The 23,357-nt window shown below is 41.6% G+C and overlaps 1 protein-coding gene across 1 annotated transcript in view; it reads right to left on the bottom strand.

Moving 5' to 3' along the window:
* Positions 1-23,357, bottom strand: part of shank2b (SH3 and multiple ankyrin repeat domains 2b) — a 127,250-nt gene that overhangs the window by 17,994 nt on the left and 85,899 nt on the right. The window lies entirely within an intron of this gene.

The following is a 23,357-nucleotide window of genomic DNA, read 5'->3' as shown; positions in this document are numbered from 1 at the left end:
AACAACAACTCACTATCAAGCTGATCTAATCTTCGCAAAGTCAACATCCCTTCATCACTCAATGACTGGACAGAAATATAAAATCACAACCTGAACTAAAGCCTCTTAGCCATTACGGTGACGATTTAGGGGACCTTGAGTGGTTCTGGACCAGTTCCAACAGACATTTCTGTGTACAGCACTCTTTGAACGACACAATGTCCATTCCTGTGCACTCTGTGAAAGGTCTGGTTGTCCCGCTTCTGATGCCGTCTCCGACTCACCTATGAGATCCAGTATTTGAAACCTGACACCTAATTTGCACGGCGAGAGACAAAGGATATTTTTGCTCGGGTTGTGGAGCACGCGGCTCCGACTGTGATTACAAGTGAAACGGAAGAGTCTAGCGATTTGAGCAGAAAGCAGTCTCATTTCGCTGTGATGTTCTCAGATGGATTTAGCGCTTTCAGCATGAAAAAATATGAATTTCATTTAGTAGAATTTAAACAAGACTTTCTCTTGTTCACAGAAGGACCAAAACCACTGTGCGATTAGAGCAGAAGTTGTAATGAGTCTGCAGCCACTTGAATGGTGCCTCTGCATCCCTCAGAGGACGTTTTGGAGAAAACTCTCTGTATTGTACTGTCATAAAGCATGATCGTATTTATTAGAAGGTTGTAAGACAGGTGAAATCCGATGGTAGATCATTTATCATTTCAATGTTACTATATCTAGAAGGCACTGCAGTCATTTGGTGCCCTATCACACCACTTTTGTTGAAAACCATCATATGTTGTACTACGTATTTGACCTTGTGTCCTGAAAAGTGAGTACACCTAAGCAATGTATAACTATTTGTCATCAGAAAGGCGAGTTCCAGAACTTTCTAAAAGTATGCAGCATTACTAGATATTGTTTATGGGCAAGTCATGAAAAAAGAATTACCTTGGGGCATGTCCATTTAGGTGGAGATCTACATTTTCCCTTAACGTTCATTAAAGTATGCCATAACAACTCCTTAACCACACAGATACAACTCTCCAACAAGTTGATCTGAACTTGGCAAAGTCATGAAGTCTGCATCTCGTCGTGACTCAATGACTGGCCTGATATACTGTATAAAACCACAACCCTTAAAATAGAAATGCAACAACCCAGAAAAACATGGCAAAGTACTGAGGTCTGACTGACATTAAAGGTGATTAGATATCTTCAGCTCTATTAGCCGTGACATTTCTTGTTGTATGGTGTAGGTTTCTCAGCATTTCCTGCTCAGAGGTATCTTGTGGTGATTCAGCCAGGTTTTATGTACTGTTCTCAGAACAGTATTTCCTACTTGGAGGTCTCCGGTGGTGTTTCAACCATCCTGTATTACACTGTGCTGCTGTCTAATTAATGGTTTATGGACTGTTCTCAGACCTGTATTTCCTGCTCAGAGGTGGTCACTTAGGTGTTCAACCATTCTGTAGTACCCTGTGCTGCTGTCTAATATATCATAATTTCAAGCCACTCAATCAGGTCCATTACTCTTCCTATAACACCATGTTAAATCTGCAGTCAGTATTGACAGGCTGCTCTGCTCACTGCACAGGCCTGGTCAGTAATGGAGGAGGGGGTCCTTCTATTGATTCCACTTTGTCATCTGGTAAAGGCAAAGACACACCATGTGCGCGTGTACGTTTGTGTGGGATTTGGTTTATTCAGATCCCCATGAGCTGTTGCCGAAGCAGCAGCTATTCTTCCTGTGGTCTACACAAAAACACAAAAGATGACAAGTAACAAAACACTGATAGACCGACAGACAAGAACATTCACACAATTTGAAAATACAACAATATACAAACAATACAACTAAAGAATAATGTGTGTAGATTGTGTGTGTTAGAGTGTCAGTGTGTGTGTGTGTGTGTTGTGTGTGTCATTTCCCAATCCCTATAGTGCCATAGGATGTTTTATTTTTTTTAAATGGAGTAATTTTGCTGTTTGCTTATGGCTCTGTATAATACTGTGCATTGCAGAGAATTCGTTTTGGACATGGGGACTGTGAAGATGGGTATGGGGTATGTATGAATGTCTGAAGAGACCCCTGGTGGCATGCCTTGTGGGGTGTGTATGTTTGTCTGAGTTGAATGTTATTTGATTATCTAGACAATCTGGAATTATAATAACAGTAATATTTATCATAAAAACTAGAAGAGAAGCAGTCAATCTCTAGTCAACCCTCAACCAGGAAAGACTGGCATGCATGTTGTTGATGTTAGTTCTGTATGTGCAGTTCAGGGCACGGCGTGCTGCTCTGTCTTGAGTCAGCTGCAGCTTTGCTGCACTTGACCATATTACCAGACAGCCATAAAGAGGGAACAAGACCAAAGCCTGAACAATTAGTACAGTTGATTCTTGTGTCAAAAACGCAGACCATCTTTTTATAACATCTCTACAAGAACTTTGTCAATATGACTTGACCATGATAATTTACCATCCAATTTTATACTTCGGAGTTTAGCTTCCTCAACATGACATTTTAACATTTTGTCACCCGGTGATAGTCATGTAAATAGCTGCCAGTCTCGCGGTAATTGACCATTCACTAACATAAACACGTTTAGCATTTCCTGGCTTCCACGCATAGCCTACAAGCTACTGATGCAAACCTTTGGAACATCTACATTTCATTAAAAAGTCTAATAAATCTATTTAAACAGGCCTACACCATCACAGCCCATTTCAGAAGAACAGAATAGTATATTCTGAGTTGTCCTTATGTTAGGTCGTGATCTGGCTATGCCGACAATATTTGCTTAGTATTCATTGGCATTATTTTGTATTATTTTATAGTAAGAAAAATACAATTGAACATAGCTGAATAAAATAGAAAGGACATTTTCCCCAAACGATTTCCGAGGTGAGCACATGCGGCTTTTCTATGTTGAGCAGATAAAAGAAACATGTCCTCTTATATGCTTAATGTAGAGTTATTTATGCAACTTTAGTGATACAAACGTTAGGCTATGTGTTTAGATTGTTAATACATTTGAAGGCTGCATGATGCGACTCTGTGCTCTTCTCTGTTTCTTGCGAAGGCTGCACACACTTCATCAGTCTCTCATTCACAATTTGACAAGCACTTTGTCATATTCTCACCCTTCAGACTAATCTCAATTTAATCTGTTTTTCTTTATACCTATAACCTACTAATAGCCTACATGTGTGGAATTATTTTTAATTTTCGAATGGCGCACAAAAACAAAAACATGTCATCCATAGCCTGCACTCGAATAGTGAATGGAGGTTACATGTGGTTACAATAAGCCTAGGGAAAGCTAAGCTTCCCAAATGTAAAGTGAATTAAATTGCCAAAATTATTTCACCTAATTAGATAACTCATTTCTGTACAGAAATACATTGAATCATTCAAAATAGACCTCTAGAGCTTGATTTGGCCAGAGGATGAGTTGTGGATTGTTTTAAATCTGCATTTCCTTCTACAGTGAGAAGGGAAGGCAGCACACGCAAAGTAAAGAGATCAACCCAGGCATCTCGCAATATATTTCTAAATATAATCACGGGAAAACAGTTTGGAAAGAATATGGTTATTGGTGTAAAGGAAAGACAATGAAAACACAAATCAGTCTTTTAGTATTCAAAATTTGCAAAATGAATTGTTTGAACAACAGTATAGCCTATCTTATTGGCACCAGCAGAGAGCATCGGCAATATCCCTGGTGATTCCCCGGCGGCATATTCACTATTTATCATTGTTGAGTCAGTGCTACTTCAAAGTTTGTTTTTGGACAATACATGTCCTCCAGTTAAGATGGACGTCATGTTATATTTGTGTCTCCCCTTCAAGTCACTTGAATTGGTTTGTCAGTGTCAGCGAAGTAGGCTACCCTTTCATTTGTAGTATTAAAAAAGATTCATCTAATGTCCTATGGGCAATCAAAACATATAGGCCTATGGGCGATCAAAACATATAGGCCTATGGGCGCTCAAAACATATAGGCCTATGGGCGATCAAAACATATAGGCCTATGGGCGCTCAAAACATATAGGCCTATGGGCGCTCAAAACATATAGGTCTATGAGCGATCAAAACATATAGGTCTATGGGCGCTCAAAACATATAGGCCTATGGGCGCTCAAAACATATAGGTCTATGAGCGATCAAAACATATAGGTCTATGAACGATCAAAACATATAGGCCTATGAGTGCTCAAAACATATAGGTCTATGAGCGATCAAAACATATAGGTCTATGAGCGATCAAAACATATAGGTCTATGAGCGATCAAAACATATAGGCCTATGGGCGCTCAAAACATATAGGCCTATGGGCGATCAAAACATATAGGCCTATGGGCGATCAAAACATATAGGCCTATGGGCGATCAAAACATATAGGTCTATGAGCGATCAAAACATATAGGCCTATGGGCGATCAAAACATATAGGCCTATGGGCGATCAAAACATATAGGCCTATGGGCGATCAAAACATATAGGCCTATGGGCGCTCAAAACATATAGGCCTATGGGCGCTCAAAACATATAGGTCTATGAGCGATCAAAACATATAGGTCTATGAACGATCAAAACATATAGGCCTATGAGTGCTCAAAACATATAGGTCTATGAGCGATCAAAACATATAGGCCTATGGGCGCTCAAAACATATAGGCCTATGGGCGATCAAAACATATAGGTCTATGGGCGATCAAAACATATAGGCCTATGGGCGATCAAAACATATAGGTCTATGGGCGATCAAAACATATAGGCCTATGGGCGATCAAAACATATAGGTCTATGAACGATCAAAACATATAGGCCTATGGGCGCTCAAAACATATAGGCCTATGGGCGCTCAAAACATATAGGTCTATGAGCGATCAAAACATATAGGTCTATGAGCGATCAAAACATATAGGTCTATGAGCGATCAAAACATATAGGTCTATGAGCGATCAAAACATATAGGTCTATGAGCGATCAAAACATATAGGTCTATGAGCGATCAAAACATATAGGCCTATGGGCGCTCAAAACATATAGGCCTATGGGCGATCAAAACATATAGGTCTATGGGCGATCAAAACATATAGGCCTATGGGCGCTCAAAACATATAGGCCTATGGGCGCTCAAAACATATAGGTCTATGAACGATCAAAACATATAGGCCTATGGGCACTCAAAACATATAGGTCTATGAGCAATCAAAACATATAGGCCTATGGGCGCTCAAAACATATAGGCCTATGGGCACTCAAAACATATAGGTCTATGAGCAATCAAAACATATAGGCCTATGGGCGCTCAAAACATATAGGCCTATGGGCTAGGCTACATGCCTCATGCGACTCTGATTTGAAGTAGCATGCGACATTTATTGCCTTAGACTGCACACGCTGGGCATCATTCACAAGTAATAACATTGTCCCCTATCAGACTATTGATATTGTCTTTACATATCCTAATGATATAGGTGTGGAATTAGTTTTGATTTAGAATGGACCACTATCATGCGTCTGTTGGAACTGGAGTAAAGAAATTGAAAAAGCTATATTTTGGTTCTCTCTATAGCAACTGCCTCCGGGAACAATTAAAAAAAACTATATTTACATCTTACAGTTAAATGAGAAAACGAGGAAAAGGAAGGAAACAACCATATGTACATAACTGCCACGCGGCACAGTATTTGGAGTTTCAGTACAGAAAAAGATCATAGCGAATGGAAGCCGCTTTTCCAGCGGTTCATTTCCATGCCAGCCAGGTAGGCAACTCCTGTAAAGCAATGTGCTTCATATTAGGAAAGATGAGAAATAAATATAGTAGGTCTAGCCTCTAGAAAGCTGATGGGATCCTCTTTTTAATAAAGGCCATCAACAACAAAACAATTCTCCCGCAATTGCATAGCCTATAGAAATGTTGCGCAACATGAGCTCATGGGCTCTCATGAAGTGTCTGATTTCATTTTTGATTGCATTTGCATTGATGCCAAATGATTAGAGAGGGATTAGAGGGACATGTCATTAGCGACAGGCAGTTAGCAAGTTTGGTAGGCTACTAATGACCGTTAGCAGCATCAGAAGCACAGTTTTGGAGAAGCCGAGTTACCGTGACTACACGTTCACGTGGAATTTGACTGTGTTCATGACTCGTGACAGCTGGTGTGGCAGTAATATGGTCACCATAACAGCCCTAGTCACACCCTTAATACACAACTCCAGTTGAGATTTAGGCATTAGAAAATGTTCTGAACCAAATACAATGCTTTTAATTTTAGATGCCTTTAAAGCTGCAATATGTAACTTTTTGGGCGACCCGACCAAATTCATATACACCGAACAAAAACATAAACGCAACATGTAAAATGTTGATCCCATGTTTCATAAGCTGAAATAAAAGATCCCAGAAATGTTCAATATGCACACAATGCTATTTTCTCTAAAATGTTGTGCACAAATTTGTTTACATCCCTGTTAGTGAGCATTTCTCCTTTGCCAAGATAATTCATCCTCCTGACGTGTGGCATATTAAGAAGCTGATTAAACAGCATGATCATTACACAGGTGCATCTTGTGCTGAGGACAATAAAAAGGCCACTCTGAAATGTGCAATTTTATCACACAACAACAATGCCACCGAAACAGGAACATTTATGTCTGTAATAAAGCCCTTTTGTGGGGAAAAACAAATTCTTATTGGCTGGGCCTGGCTCCCCAGTGGGTTGACCTATGCCCTCCCAGGCCCACCATGGCCCCGGCTCTATCCAGTCATGTGAAATCCATTGATTAGGGCCTAATTTATTAATTTCAATTGACTGATTTCCTTATATGAACTGTAACTCAGTAAAATCTTTGAAATTGTTGCATATTGCGTTTCGATTTTTGCTCAGTATAGAAATATGAATTACAGATCTGCATTGAAGGCAAGTCTAAGAACTGCTAGACTGGTCCTATATGTGTGCTATTTCTATATTCCAATTCTTAAGTTTAGTTTTTGCTTCTTTTAACTTCAGTTTTGTACACCAGCTAAAAATACAATCTTTTTGGTTACTTAAAATATATCTCACAGTGGTTTAGATGGTACAATGATTCTCTATACAATACATGCTTATTTTGTCACATACACTGAAACTATTATAATTTTACCAACCAACTATTTTTAGGCAGTGGAATTACTTTAGTTTCCGTTCATGCCTGTGGACACGCTCCTTTAGGCTTTAGGTAAAGATATAGCACAGAGTTGCTAATACAGTCTGCTACCATTCTTAATAGTTTCCCATTATGGTTGTCTATACCTGGTGGGTATCACTATAGATGGATAAGAATCGCTTTTCCACCACTTCCATACCAACTTCACCAAATTCAAAAGATCAATCCTTCTCTTTCACGATTAGATGTTTTATACAAAAGAAATATGATGATTCACTGCTCAATGTTGATTATTTATTGATTTGGATCCCCATTAGCTTTTGCAGAAGCAGCAGCTACTCTTCCTGGGGTCCATTTTTTCCCCACTTTACTAGTGAAATAAGAGTTGAACAGATTGGCAATATCGAAAGGTTTTGTTATAAATGACCCATCAACTTCACTGAACGATGGAAATGTATTGTGCTTTCTGCCCATGATATCATTTAAGGTACTCCAAAGTATGTTTCCATTGTGTTTTATGTCATTCATGTTGGTTTGGTAATATCATTTACTCTTCCTTTTGTTAAGTTTAGTCCCAAAATGTCTCAATTTACAGACTGTAAATGCATTTGCTATTTGCCTCATGACTCCTGCATGCTTTGTTGACTACGAACTTTCTTTACCCAACCGCGGGACAGACTATGTTTGTTCCCACACTCGGGGCTCGGACTCTCTATTGGTTACACTGACGTTTGGCCCCCCATCCTATTCTAAACACCTCTCGCCGGCTTTGTAGTCATGTTGCCTGATGAAATTGCTATACAATATGATCTTGTTGTCATCTGATCACAATATGATTTGCTGGTTTTAAGTATTAAACTTTCAAATAGCTCTTTGTTGACTGTTGCTGGGTGCTATCATCCCCCATCAGCCACGGCTGTACCCTACCTGCCCTAAGCTCTCTCCTGGCCCCCTAAGCCAAGTCTGAATTTCTCCTGCTAGGTGACCTAAACTGGGACATGCTTAAACCACCTGACCAAGTCCTAAAGAAATGGGACTCCCTAAATATTTCTCAGATTATTACCAATCCCACGAGGTATGACTCCAAACACCCAGAAAAGGCTATTCTTGATGTTTTCCTCACAAATAATCCTGATCGGTATCAGTCTGGTGTTTTCTGTAATGACCTTAGTGATCACTGTTTTACAGCCTGTGTTCATAATGGCTGCTCAGTGAAAATGACCTGTCCTGGTTAGACAGACACTTGCTAAAAAACCTCAATGAGCAAGCCTTCATTCATGAACTGGCCTCTGTAAAATGGTATAGAATCAGCTGGATCCCCTCTGTCGAAGACGCTTGTGCCTTCTTTTTTGATATTTTCAGTGGTATTGTTAACAAACACGCCACCATAAAGAAAATGAGAATTAAAAACAGGTTCAGCCCCTGGTTCGACCGTGATCTTGCAGAGTTACTCCACCTCAAGAACTGCATTTGGTGAAAGGCTCAGCACACGCATACTCAGGCTGACTGGCTCTCATTCAGGCAAATGAGAAATAAGTGCACTCAGGCTATCTGGTAGGCCAAAGTTAGTTACTTTAAGGAGCAGTTCTCGCTCTGTGGGTCTAACCCCAAGAAGTTCTGGGAAACGGTTAAAGACCTGGAGAATAAACCCTCCTCCTCACAGCTGCCCATGTCCCTTGATGTTGATGATGTGGTTGTTACTGACAAGAAGCACATGGCTGAGCTCTTTCATCACCACTTCATTAAGTCAGTATTCCTATTTGACTCAGCCATGGGGAAAAATAGGAATTTTGCCCGTCCAACATTTCCTCATCTCCCACCCATTCGACTGTGACTATCCCCGATGCTTCTCCCTCTTTTTCCCCTGCCCCGCTACAAAGTTTCTCCCTGCAGGCAGTCAATGAGTCCAAGATGCTTGAGGAGCTCCTGAAACTTGACCCCCAAAAAACATATGGGTCAGATGGTTTAGACCCTTTCTTCTTTAAGGTTGCTGCCGCTATCATCGCCAAGCCTATCTCCAACCTTTTTAACCTGTCTCTCCTTTCTGGGGAGGTTCCCATTGCTTGGAAGGCAGCCATGGTTCGTCCTTTATTTTAGGCTGATCCTAACTGTTATAGGCCTATTTCTATTCTGCCCTATTTATCAAAAGTGTTGGAAAAACTTGTCAACAATCAACTGACTGGCTTTCTTGATATCTATAGTATTCTCTCCAGTATGCAATCTGGTTTCTGCTCAGGTTATGGATGTGTCACTGCAACCTTAAAGGTCCTCAATGATGTCACCATTGCCCTTGATTCTAAGCAATATTGTGCTGCTATTTTTATTTACTTGGCCAACGTGTTTGATACGGTAGACCATTCCATTTTTGTGAGCCGGCTAAGGAGTATTGATGTCTCTGAGGGGTCTTTGGCCTGGTTTGCTAACTACCTCTCTCAAAGAGTGCAGTGTATAAAGTCAGAAAATCTGCTGTCTCAGCCACTGCCTGTCACCAAGGGAGTACCCCAAAGCTCAATCCTAGGCCCCATGCTCTTCTCAATTTACATCAACAACACAGCTCAGGCAGTAGGAAACTCTCTCCATGTATATGCAGATTATACAGTTTTATACTCAGCTGGGCCCTCCCCTGATTTTGTGTTAAATGCCCTACAACTGAGCTTTCTTACTGTCCAACAATCTTTCTCTATCCTTAACCTTCTTCTGAACACATCCAAAACAAAGGTCATGTGGTTTGGTAAGAAGAATGCCCCTCTCTCCACAGGTGTGCTTACTACCCTTGAGGGCTTAGAGCTTGAGGTAGTCACCTCATACAAGTGCGTGGGAGTATGGCTAGACAGTACACTGTCCTTCTCTCAGCACATATCAAAGCTGCAGGCTAAAGTTATACCTAGACTTTGTTTCCTCTATCTTAATCGCTCCTCTTTCACCCAACCTGCCAAACTAACCCTGATTCAGATGACCATCCTACCCATGCTAGATTATGGAGACATAATTTATAAATCAGCAGGTAAGGGTGCTCTCGAGCGGCTAGATGTTCTTTACCATTTGGCCATCAGATTTGCCACCAATGCTCTTTATAGGACACATCACTGCACTCTACACTCCTATGTAAACTGGTTATCTCTGTATACCAGTCTTATTTATAAAACCCTCTTAGGCCTCACTCCCCCCGATCTGAGATATCTACTGCAGCCCTCATCCTCCACATACAACACTGCCTGTCACATTCTGTTAAAGGTCCCGAAAGCACACACATCCCTGGGTCGCTCCTCTTTTCAGTTCGCTGCAGCTAGCGACTGGAACGAGCTGCAACAAACACACAAACTGGACAGTTTTATCTCAATCTCTTCATTCAAAGACTCAATCATGGACACTCTTACTGAAAGTTGTGGCTGCTTTGCGTGATCTATTGTTGTCTTTACCTTCTTGCCCTTTATGCTGTTGCCTGTGCCCAATAATGTTTGTACCATGTTTTGTGCTGCTACCATGTTGTTTTGCTACCATGTTGCTGACATGTTGTGTTGCTACCATGCTGTGTTGTCATGTGTTGCTGCCTTGCTATCTTTTTGTCTTTAGTCTCTCTTTATGTAGTGTTGTGTTGTCTCTCTTGTCGTGATGTGTGTTTTGTCCTATATTTATATGTAATATATTGAAAAAAATTATTATAACAATCCCAGCCCCCGTCGCCGCAGGAGGTCTTTTGCCATTTGGTAGGCCGTCATTGGAAATAAGAATTTGTTCTTAACTGATTTGCCTAGTTAAATAAAGGTTTAAAAAAATAATTAAATTAAAGTCACCTAAACTGCTAAGCTACTGTACCTGTACTGTTTCCCACCTCTTTTGAATCATTTCATTGAACCATACCATTTTTCAACTCCTCATCAAATCAGGGGGCTCTTAACAGGTGCATGCTTGTCAACAATTGGCATGTAATACAAACACTTCCAGTGCTGCATCTGGATTCACTTCCTCTACACATCAGACCAACATACATGTTTCACATCTTAAACAAAAAATGTTCAATTGTATAACCTCTTATAAATGACTTTAGGCCCAACCTTTGACACTGGCTTTCCTGGTTATTGCCACAACGTTATGGTCACTACAGCCAATGGGAACTGATATTACTTTGGAGCAACGCTCTGCAGCATTAGTGAAGATATGATCAATACAAGTGGATGTCACAGATCCAACCATAGAATTAGGACTTAGAATACTAGAATGGGAAATAAACCTTCTTATGATGGTCCAAAGGTCAGCTATGTTGGTCAGGGAGTTGGTCAACCATAGTATGCAAGTGCTGTCATAAGATATAGTTTAAAACAATGAATGTGAAGAATTTATCTGCACTGTATTTGTCTTATCTAGCTAGTCAGCCAGTTTTGGAAAAATGATTCCATAAAATGTCCTAATTAACTGCCAATATGACAACATTCCATTCAAACAATGCTGTCAATCCATAGCCATACACTGGCTCAAATCAGTTGATGATATGACTTAGACAAGTTGTAAATGCAACAAGTACTGATATTGTATCATATAATAGCACTCCCAGTTTTCCAAGAAAACAAAATCTGGAGACATATGTTGACATATATTTTAGAGGCTATTTATACTGGAAATTGGTATACAACCCATGCAGACTGTATTTATAATTAGATGACAATATTCTAGGTTGACTATAATTCCATTACAACATTTCTGATACATCACAAGCCTTACTATTATTTTCCTGCATATGCAAAATCTGGATAATGCCTCTACTGCCATTCATTCAAATTAGACTGTTTAGGATTTCTCCCTGACCAAGATGGCTGTCATTTTTTTGCACTATTATGGAACTTTGAGGGTTCGTACATAGCCTCTATAGTAATTTAATATGATCTCTATGGATCCAATACATTTGGAATGCACTCTAGTTGATTGAGCAATAACCTGAGTCATATTGCAGGCATTAGTTACAATTAGACGCGTCCTCTTGGTAGGATAGCTAGTTGCTAACCAGTCAATGTTCATGTTACCCAGAAAATAGACATCTCTGTTGACATCACACGCATTATAAAGCATTGCACACATATTGTCCAAATACTGACTGTTAGCACTTGGTGGCGCATAGCAGCACCCCAAAGGCTTTAGATGAGGCAGGTGCAACCACAGCACTTCAACAACATTTGACGGGAGATCCTCTCTAAGCTGTACAGGAACATGGCTCTGAACACATACAGAAAAGCCTCTCCCATTTCTGTCTCTTCTGTATATGTTATATCCTTGTATTGCTACTGCTGTATCGTCAAAGGACTTATCTAAGTTTCAGAGATGGACAGTATATGAATGTTATCTGATGTTAGCCAAGTTATTGATTTCGTGAACCTTATTTCTAAGGCTACCTATATTCATTTGGGCCACTCTTAGCCCTTTCCTGGGTAGCTTGTGGGAGATTATGCTATTTGTGTATGTGTGTCTGTGTTTGGCTGCAAGGAATTCATCTAGTCAGCGGTATTGTGAATTTAAACCGGCCAATGCTTCTTCTCTTTATGTCACTGGTGATAAACAGATCATTACTGTTAAGTACATAAATCAAGAGGGGATTGTGCTGCTGGAACTATGCAGCAATAAACACTAAGGCTTGCCAAAGAGACTGTTCGTCTTATTGACACAGCACCTTTTAGCCTTCTGTTTAAACTGGTCAAAACCATGGTTGCGTCAAAATGGCACCCTATTCCCTATGTAGTGCATTACTTTTGACCAGGGCCCATAAAATATGGTTAAACTTGGATAGATTCCTAAGCACCAACCAAAGAAGGCAAACACCAAGCTCTGACAATAACGTTCAAAAGCCTTCTGCACACAGCAAACTATCCCCCAGCTTCCAGCTAGGCTAATCACACACCCAGAATGCATTGTGCTGTAGCGAACCTGCATCATAAGCATGTACACCGAGTGTACAAAACATTAGGAACACCTAATACTGCACCCCTTTTTGCCCTCAGAACAGCCTCAATTCATCGGGGCGTGTACTCTACAATGTGTCAAAAGCGTTCCACAGGGATGCTGGCCCATGTTGACTACAATGCTTCCCACAGTTGGGTCAAATTAGCTTGATGTCCATTGGGAGGTGGACCATTCTTGATACCCACGGGAATCTGTTGAGTGTGAAAAACCCAGCAGCGTTGCAGTTCTTGACACACTCAAACCAGTGCACCCGGCACCTCCTACCATACTCTGTTCAAAGGCACTTAAATATTTTGTCTTGCCATTCACCCTCTGAATGGCACACATACACAATCCATGTCTCAATTGTTTTAAAAATCCTTCTTAAATCTATAAGGGATCATAGCTTTCACCTGGATTCACCTGGCCAGTCTATGTCATGGAAAGATCAGGTGTTCTTAATGTTTTGTATACTGGAGCTGTCAATAGCATGCAAGACTATGATCCAACGTTGGACAACAATTCCATTATAGCTAAAAACTAAACAGAAATCAGTGTCACTAAGACAGAGGGAAATTAGACAAATAGAAGACTTAAAAAGACTGATTTTACAAGAGATGTGTCACTCGTGAATACGCGCATGAAAAACTGCTCCTACTAGCAATGTCTTCACTTATCCACTTCTAATAACACACATTACAGCATATATTTTCTGCATATATGGCTGACACTGGAAAACACAAAATAAAAATGAGCTCTGGGAGCTAAAGCCAACAATCTTCTCTCGAATCTGAGGTCCTGTCACAGACACATCATATCCAAATATTACCAAACAATCAACACTTTTACTCATAAAAGTTCTCAATACACATCATGAATTAGTCTTAAAGTTTCCATCGCACAGCTGGACAGCTGATATTAAGAGATCTGTGCAACTGCATTATTGAGCCAAGCCAAAAGCCAGGGGAGTGTCTTCATCATAATAGGGACAGCAAGCAATGTATTGAAGCCAAGTGTCATCACAACCCCCATCTGCCAAAGAAGTGTCCAAATGGCTAGGATGGGTTCTGACTTCTAGATTTGAAATACAGTTAATCCTATGGAAAGGAGAAGGGCCACAGTCTTGTTTCTACACCAGAAGTTAATGGTTTATCTGTAGGAGGAATGTATATGGTTGCGGTCACTGATAAGGGTGGAGAGCTGTGGATTGGTGAGGAATAGGGGCCGAGGTCAGGTCAGGTCACATTAAGGGAGTCACTTAACTCCCTGCCTAGCAATAAAGATGGAATGTTTAGTGGGAAGGAGGAGACTTCACCCAAATTGCGGTATATATACTTGTGCTGGTGGGAACATGTTTTTGTCTGTTCAGCTGTCTGACCCATTGGGTGAATAAACTTAGTTTGAGCTTTACTACTCGTCTGTGAGTTTTTACTCTTTATTTAGAACCTAACAGCTAGAAGGTTGTTCACACATGGTGTTGATAATGGATGGCCAGTTTGTTCGCCCATTTTGCCCTGAGAAGGTTACTCGAACCTAGTTTGAATTGTTGAAATCATAAAAAAAAAAAAAATACATGACTAGCTGTTATGCGAGCATAATAGAATGCTATAGCTTCTATAACGCCAGTTCCACAGTCCCAGTGTGACAGACAATGCTGATCCTTTGGGGAAAGCGAGTCTCCTCACTGACCTCTGATTCCGCATTAAAGTTCAAAAGCCTTCTGCACACAGCAATCTATCCCCCAGCTTCTAAAGTGTCCAGAAAGAGAGACTACAACCAAAGCTCATGTATTTCATAATGATGATGCCTCCATAACAGAAAGAGTCCCCAGAGTGACAGGATCATGCTCATCCCATGGGGAAGGTGAAATACCCCTTACCCTCTGTGAACCTCTGCCTTATACAAGCCACCACCACGACTCCCCTAAGGACACAACCACCCTAATGCTGCCTTCTCTACACCACCACAACTCCCAAAATACCCTAATACAGGGGTGAAAGTAAGGCGGTACGGTCCGGTACAGCATCCCGGCAAAACAAACAGCAGGGTTACGCTGGAAGAGTAAAACATGAGCCCATCACAATAATAAATAAAAAAATGTCAAGAAAACTGTGGACTACTTTTAAATCATTACCGCATGTCAGAGGCATGAAAAATGAGCGAATGGACTTGAAAACGGGTGGTATGGTCTACACTCCAAAATGTGATGTGGTTTGACGAGAACAATGATATTTTACCAAGGCAGAGAAGAGAGGCCCGACACCGAGGCACGCACGGACAGCAGTGGACGCATACATTCTAGCCTAATGACAATTGCCACATTATTGCAACTTCTTGGTGTTTAGTGTCACAGATGATTCTTTCCGTTCGCCACTAATTTGGAGGCTGTAAATATGTTTTGGATGAACGTGCACGGGTAGTCTAGTAAAGGTGCCCTTTGAGGTGATTGTCAAACAATCAGATGAGTGTTTTTGCCACAATAAAAATAATACATTTTAAAAGGGAAATGACAAAATCTTTACAACTAGGCCCACAGAGATCCTATTGAATCAATAGGGATTCTATGTGTAGTTCTATGATTATGCCCGCCCCAGGAAGAAGTGTATTCTACTTTCACCCCTGCCCTAACATCACAACCCCCTAATTCCACCACACCATAACGAGATCTCAAATCAAATCAAATTGTATTAGTCACATGCGCCCGAACACAACAGGTGTGTAGACCTTACAGTGAAATGCTTACTTACAAGCCCTTAACCAACAATGCAGTTTTAAGAAAATACCTACAAAAAAGTAAGAGATAAGAATAACAAATAATTAATGAGCAGCAGTAAATAACAATAGCGGGGCAATATACAGGGGGTACCACTACAGAGTCAATATGCAGGGGGTACCGTTACAGAGTCAATATACAGGGGGTACCGTTACAGAGTCAATATGCAGGGGGCAGCGGTGTCGAGGTAATTGAGGTAATATGTACATGTAGGTAGAGTTATTAAAGTGACTATGTATAAATAATAACAGAGAGCAGCAGCAAAGTAGAAGGGGGGCAATGCAAATAGCCTGGGTAGCCATTTAATTAGCTGTTCAGGAGACTTATGGCTTGGGGATAGCAGCTGTTTAGAAGCCTCTTAGACTTGGCGCTCCGGTACTGCTTGCCGTGTGGTAGCAGAGAGAACAGTCTATGACTAGGGTGGCTGGAGTCTTTTACAATTTTTAGGGCCTTCCTCTGACAACGCCTGGTATAGAGGTCCTGGATGGCAGGAAGCTTGGCCGCGGTGATGTACTGGGCCATACGCACTACCCTCTGTAGTGCCTTGCGGTTGGAGGCAGAGCAGTTACCATACCAGGCAGTGTAGCAACCTGTCAGGATGCTCTCGATGGTGCGGCTGTAAAACGTTTTGATGATCTGAGGACCCATGCCAAATCTTTTCAGTCTCCTGAGGGGGAATAGGTGTTGTCGTGCCCTTTTCACGACTGTCTTGGTGTGCTTGGACCATGTTAGTTTGTTGGTGATGTGGATGCCAAGGAACTTGAAGCTCTCAACCTGCTCCATTACAGCCCTGTCGATGAGAATGGGGGCATGCTCGGTCGTCCTCTTCCTGTAGTCCACAATAATCTCCTTCGTCTTGATCACGTTGAGGGAGAGGTTGTTATACTTGCACCAAAAGGTCAGGTCTCTGACCTCCTCCCTATAGGCTGTCTCATCGTTGTTCGTGATCAAGCCTACCACTGTTGTGTCATCAGCAAACTTAAAGATGGTGTTGGAGTCGTGCCTGGCCATGCAGTCAAGAGTGAACATCATGGCGGATGTGTTGTTACCTACCCATACCACCTGGGGGCGGCCAGTCAGGAAGTCCAGGATCCAGTTGCAGAGGGAGATGTCTAGTCCTAGGGTCCTTAGCTTAGTGATGAGCTTTGAGGGCACTATGGTGTTGAACCCTGAGCTGGAGTCAATGAATAGCTTTCTCACATAGGTGTTCCTTTTGTCCAGGTGTGAAAGGGCAGTGTGGAGTGCGATTGAAATTGCATCATCTGTGGCTCTGCTGGTGCGGTATGCAAATTGGAGTGGGCCTAGGGTTTCTGGGATAATGGTGATGATGTGAGCCATGACCAGCCTTTCAAAGCATTTCATGGCTACAGATGTGAGTGCGATGGGTTGGTAGTCATTTAGATAGGTTACCTTAGTGTTCTTGGGCACAGGAACTATGGTGGTCTGCTTTAAACATGTTGGTATTACAGACTCAGACAGGGAGAGGTTGAAAATGTCAGTGAAGACACTTGCCAGTTGGTCAGAGCATGCTCGGAGTACACATCCTGGTAAACCGTCTGGCCCTGCGACCTTGTGAATGTTGACCTGTTTAAAGGTCTTACTCATCATCGGTTGTGCAGAGTGCAATCACACAGTTGTCCGGAACAGCTGATGCTCTCATGCATGTTTAAGTGTTACTTGCCTCGAAGCGACCATAGAAGTTATTTAGCTCGTCTGGTAGGCTCGTGTCACTGAGCAGCTCTTGCCTGTGCTTCCCTTTGTAGTCTGTAATAGTTTGCAAGCCCTGCCACATCCGACGATCGTCGGAGCCAGTGTAGTGCGAGTCAACCTTAGTCCTGTATTGACGCTTTGCCTGCTTGATGGTTCGTCGGAGGGCGAGATTTCATATAAGCTTCTGGGTTAGAGTCCCGCTCCTTGAAAGCGGAAGTTCTACCCTTTAGCTCAGTGCAAATGTAATTCATGGCTTCTGGTTGGGGTATGTATTAGAGGTCGACCGATTAATCGGAATGGCCGATTAATTAGGGACGATTTCAAGTTTTCATAACAATCGAAAATCTGTATTTTTGGGCACCCAATTTATTTTTAATACCTTTATTTAACTAGGCAAGTCAGTTCAGAACAAATTCTTATTTTCAATGACGGCCTAGGAACAGTGGGTTAACTGCCTGTTGAGGGGCAGAACGACAGATTTTCACCTTGTCAGCTCGGGGGACCCAATCTTGCAACCTTACAGTTAACTAGTCCAATGCAATAACGACCTGCCTCTCGTTGCACTCCACCAGGAGACTGCCTGTTACGCGAATGCAGTAAGCAAAGGTAAGTTGCCAGCTAGCATTAAACTTATCTTATAAAAAACAATCAATCAATAATAATCACTAGTTAACGACACATGGTTGATCATATTACTAGATATTATCTAGCGTGTCCTGCGTTGCATATAATCTGACTGAGCATACAAGAATTTGACTGAGCGGTGGTAGGCAGAAGCAGGCGCGTAAACATTCATTCAAACAGCACTTTCGTGCGGTTTGCCAGCAGCTCTTTGTTGTGCGTCAAGCATTGCGCTGTTTATGACTTCAAGCCTATCAACTCCCAAGATGAGGCTGGTGTAACCGAAGTAAAATGGCTAGCTAGTTAGCACGCGCTAACTAGAGGGACGGAAGCTATACTGTTACACTGGACATACTAAAGTGCCTATAAGAACATCCAATAGTCAAAGGTTAATGAAATACAAATAGTATAGAGGGGAATAGTCCTATAATTCCTATAATAACTACAACCTAAAACTTCTTACCTGGGAATATTGAAGTTTCATGTTAAAAGGAACCACCAGCTTTCATATGTTCTCATGTTCTGAGGAAGGAACTGAAACGTTAGCTTTCTTACATAGCACATATTGCACTTTTACTTTCTTCTTCAACACTTTGTTTTTGCATTATTTAAACCAAATTGAACATGTTTCATTATTTACTTGAGGCTAAATTGGTTGAATTTATGTATTATATTAAGTTAAAATAAGTGTTCATTCAGTATTGTTGTAATTGTCATTATTACAAAATAGATATATATATATTTTAAAAAATCGGCAGATTAATTGGTATTGGCTTTTTTGGTCCTCCAATAATCGGTATCGGCATTGAAAAAACATAATCGGTCGACCTCTAGTATGTATGTACAGTCACTGTGGAGACGACGTCCTCGATGCACTTTGATAAAGCCAATGACTGATGTGGTGTGCTCCTCAATTACATCAGAAGAATCCCAGAACATATTCCAGTGTGTGCTAGCAAAACAGCCTTGAAGTTTAGCATCTGCTTCATCTGACCACTTTTTTTGTAGACCGAGTCACTGGTGCTTCCTGCTTAAATTTTGGATTGTAAGCAGGAATCAAGAGGATAGAATTATCGTCAGATTTGCCAAATGTAGGGCGAGGGAGAGCTTTGTACGCGTCTCTGTGTGTGGAGTAAAGGTGGTCTAGAATTTTTTTCCTTCTGGTTGCACATTTAACATGCTGATAGAAATTAGGTAAAACTGATTTAAGTTGCCCTGCATTAAAGTCTCCGGCCACTAGGTGTGCTGCCTCTGGATGAGCATTTTTCTGTTTGCTTTTGGCGATATACAGCTCATTGAGTGTGGTTGTAGTGCCAGCATCGGTCTGTGGTGGTATGGAGACCGCTACGAAAAATACAGATGAAAACTCTCTAGGTAGATTGTGTGGTCTACAGCTTATCATGAGATACTCTACCTCAGGCGAGCAAAACTTTGAGACTTCCTTAGATATTGTGCACCAGCTGTTGATTACAAATATACATAGACCGCCACACCTTGTCTTACCAGAAGCTGCTGTTCTATCCTGCCGATACAGTGTATAACCTGCCAGCTGTATGTTATTCATGTCGTCGTTCAGCCATGACTCTGTGAAACATAAGATATTACAGGTTTAATGTCCCGTTGGTATGATATACTTGCTTTCAGTTTATACCATTTATTTTCCAGCGATTGAACATTAGCTAGCAGGGTGCCACTCCTCACAAGCGCCCTGATCATTTTCCACTAAATCTCTGTTTCCTTCTCAAGCGAATGACGCGGATCTGACGGGGATCTGGTCCGACCCACAGAAGAAAAACTCTTTGTCTAATCTGAGGTGAGTAATCACAGTTCTGATGTCCAGAATTCTCTTTTTGGTCATAAGAGACGTTTGGGCTACAGTGAGAGAGCAGGATACGGACAGGCTGAGACAGAGAAGGCATTACACACATACACACTTGCATATTAATTAAGGGGAGTGTTGCTCTGTGGTATGTATCCCATAAATCATTAAACCCTGATGAAATTAAATGACTATTTACCAGCATCAAGTCACATTATGATGGCTTGCAAAGTGATGTCTAATTCCTATATTATTCCCACCCTTCAGCTCCATTATACACCTCCCATCCATCTCTGAACACCATCTGGTTTTGATTGCTATTTCCCATATATTTCTCAACAGTGCTGTGATGTTTCACAAGAGTTCTTTCTAAACCTTTCTATTCTCATAGTTTCTAAATTAAAGAATTAATTACCTTTTTTATATGAGTATTATTATATTGTTGATCGACTGACTGACTTTTTAAATCCCCCAGCAGTGCTATTTGCAGAGACAAAATTCTTCTATTTATCGTTGTGTTGCATGAAAGGTGAAATAAATACAATTGTGTAAATGTCTAATAGTTATGTCTAGATATTTTTTTAAAGCACTGGATAGCATAAAGACACTATGAACAAGGTCCCTGTGAGAGAAAACGTAGCAGTTTTAAAGCTAGTTTCCTGTAAAAAAAAAGAACATAGTTTTAATTTTTAAAATGTTATTTCATCTTTATTTAACCAGGTAGGCCAGTTGAGAACAAGTTGTCATTTACAACTGAGACCTGGCCAAGATAAAGCAAGCAGTGCGACAAAGACAACAACACAGAGTTATACATAAACAAATGTACAGTCAATAACATAACATAAAAATCTATGTACAGTGTGTGCAAATGTAGAAGAGAAGGGAGGTAAGGCAATAAATAGGCCATAGAGGCTAAATAATTAATATTAAGCATCAACACTGGAGTGATGTGCAGATGATGATGTGCTAGTAGAGATACTGGGGTGCATAAGAGCAAGAGGATAAGTAACAATATGGGAATGAGGTAGTTTGGTGTGCTATTTACAGATTGGCTGTGTACAGGTACAGCGATCGGTAAGCTCCTCTGACAGCTGATGCTTAAAGTTAGAGAGGGAGATATAAGTCTCCAGCTTCAATGATTTTTGCAATTTGTTCGTTGTTGGCAGCAGAGAACTGGAAGGAAAAGCAGCCAAAGGAGGTGTTGGCTTTGGGGATGACCAGTGAAATATACTGTACCTACTGGAGCGCGTGCTATGGGTGGGTGATGCTATGGTGACCAGTGAGCTGAGATAAGGCGGGGCTTTACCTAGCAAAGACTTATAGATGACCTGAAGCAAGTGGGTTTGGCAACGAATATGTAGCGAGGGCCAGCCAACGAGAGCATACAGGTCGCAGTGGTGGGTAGTATATGGGGCTTTTGTGACAAAACGGATGGCACTGTGATTGACTACATCCAGGTTGCTGAGTAGAGTGTTGTAGGCTATTTTGTTAATAACATCGCCGAAGTGAAGGATCGGTAGGATAGTCAGTTTTACGAGGGTATGTTTGTCAGCATGAGAAAAGGAGGCTTTGTTGTGAAATTGGAAGCCGATTATAGATTTAATTTTGGATTGGAGATGCTTAATGTTAGTCTGGAAGGAGAGTTTACAGTCTAACCAGACACCTAGATATTTGTAGTCTTCCACATTTTCTGAGTCAGAATGTCCAGAGTAGTGATGCTAGTCGTGCAGGAGGGTGTGGGCAGCAATCGGTTGAAGAGCATGCACTTAGTTTTACTTGTATTTAAGAGCAATTGGAGGCCACGGAAGGAGTGTTCCGGTACTTCCGGCGCCGACAGAGATGGCCGCCTCGCTTCGCGTTCCTAGGAAACTATGCAGTTTTTTGTTTTTTACGTGTTATTTTTACACTAGTACCCCAGGTCATCTTAGGTTTCTTTACATACAGCCGAGAAGAACTACTGAATATAAGATCAGCGTCAACTCACCATCAGTACGACCAAGAATATGTTTTTCGCGATGCGGATCCTGTGTTCTGCCTTACAACCAGTGTAACCGAGTGGATCACATGCAGCGACCAAAAAAAAAAAAAAACGACTCAGAAAAAGAGGGAAACGAAGCGGTCTTCTGGTCAGACTCCGGAGATCGTGCACCACTCCCTAGCATTCTTCTTGCCAATGTCCAGTCTCTTGACAACAAGGTTGATGAAATCCGAGCAAGGGTAGCATTCCAGAGGGACATCAGAGACTGTAACGTTCTTTGCTTCACGGAAACATGGCTAACTGGAGAGACGCAATCCGAAGCGGTGCAGCCAGCGGGTTTCTCCACGCATCGCGCCGACAGAAACAAACATCTTTCTGGTAAGAAGACGGGGGGGGCGTATGTCTTATGGCCAACGTCACATGGTGTGATGAAAGAAACATACAGGAACTCAAATCCTTCTGTTCACCTGATTTAGAATTCCTGACAATCAAATGTAGACCGCATTATCTACCAAGAGAATTCTCTTCGATTATAATCACAGCCGTATATATCCCCCAAGCAGACACATCGATGGCTCTGAACGAACTTTATTTAACTCTCTGCAAACTGGAAACGATTTATCCGGAGGCTGCATTCATTGTAGCTGGGGATTTTAACAAGGCTAATCTGAAAATAAGACTCCCTAAATTTTATCAGCATATCGATTGCGCAACCAGGGGTGGAAAGACCCTGGATCATTGTTACTCTAACTTCCGCGACGCATATAAGGCCCTGCCCCCCCCCTTTCGGAAAAGCTGACCACGACTCCATTTTGTTGATCCCTGCCTACAGACAGAAACTAAAACAAGAAGCTCCCACGCTGAGGTCTGTCCAACGCTGGTCCGACCAAGCTGACTCCACACTCCAAGACTGCTTCCATCACGTGGACTGGGAGATGTTTCGTATTGCGTCAGACAACAACATTGAGAATACGCTGATTCGGTGTGCTTGAGTTCATTAGAACGGTTGAAGATGTCGTTCCCATAGCAACGATTAAAACATTCCCTAACCAGAAACTGTGGATTGATGGCAGCATTCGTGTGAAACTGAAGGCACGAACCACTGCTTTTAATCAGGGCAAGGTGTCTGGTACATGACTGAATACAAACAGTGCAGCTATTCCCTCCGCAAGGCTATCAAACAAGCTAAGCGCCAGTACAGAGACAAAGTAGAATCTCAATTCAACGGCTCAGACACAAGAGGTATGTGGCAGGGTCTACAGTCAATCACGGACTACAGGAAGAAACCCAGCCCAGTCATGGACCAGGATGTCTTGCTCCCAGGCAGACTAAATAACTTTTGCCCGCTTTGAGGACAATACAGTGCCACTGACACGGCCTGCAACGGAAACATG

This window comes from Oncorhynchus tshawytscha, linkage group LG06, assembly GCF_018296145.1.
Source record: "Oncorhynchus tshawytscha isolate Ot180627B linkage group LG06, Otsh_v2.0, whole genome shotgun sequence".
In the NCBI taxonomy this organism is placed as follows: Eukaryota; Metazoa; Chordata; class Actinopteri; order Salmoniformes; family Salmonidae; genus Oncorhynchus; species Oncorhynchus tshawytscha.
This window is presented reverse-complemented; position numbering and strand designations above follow the sequence as displayed.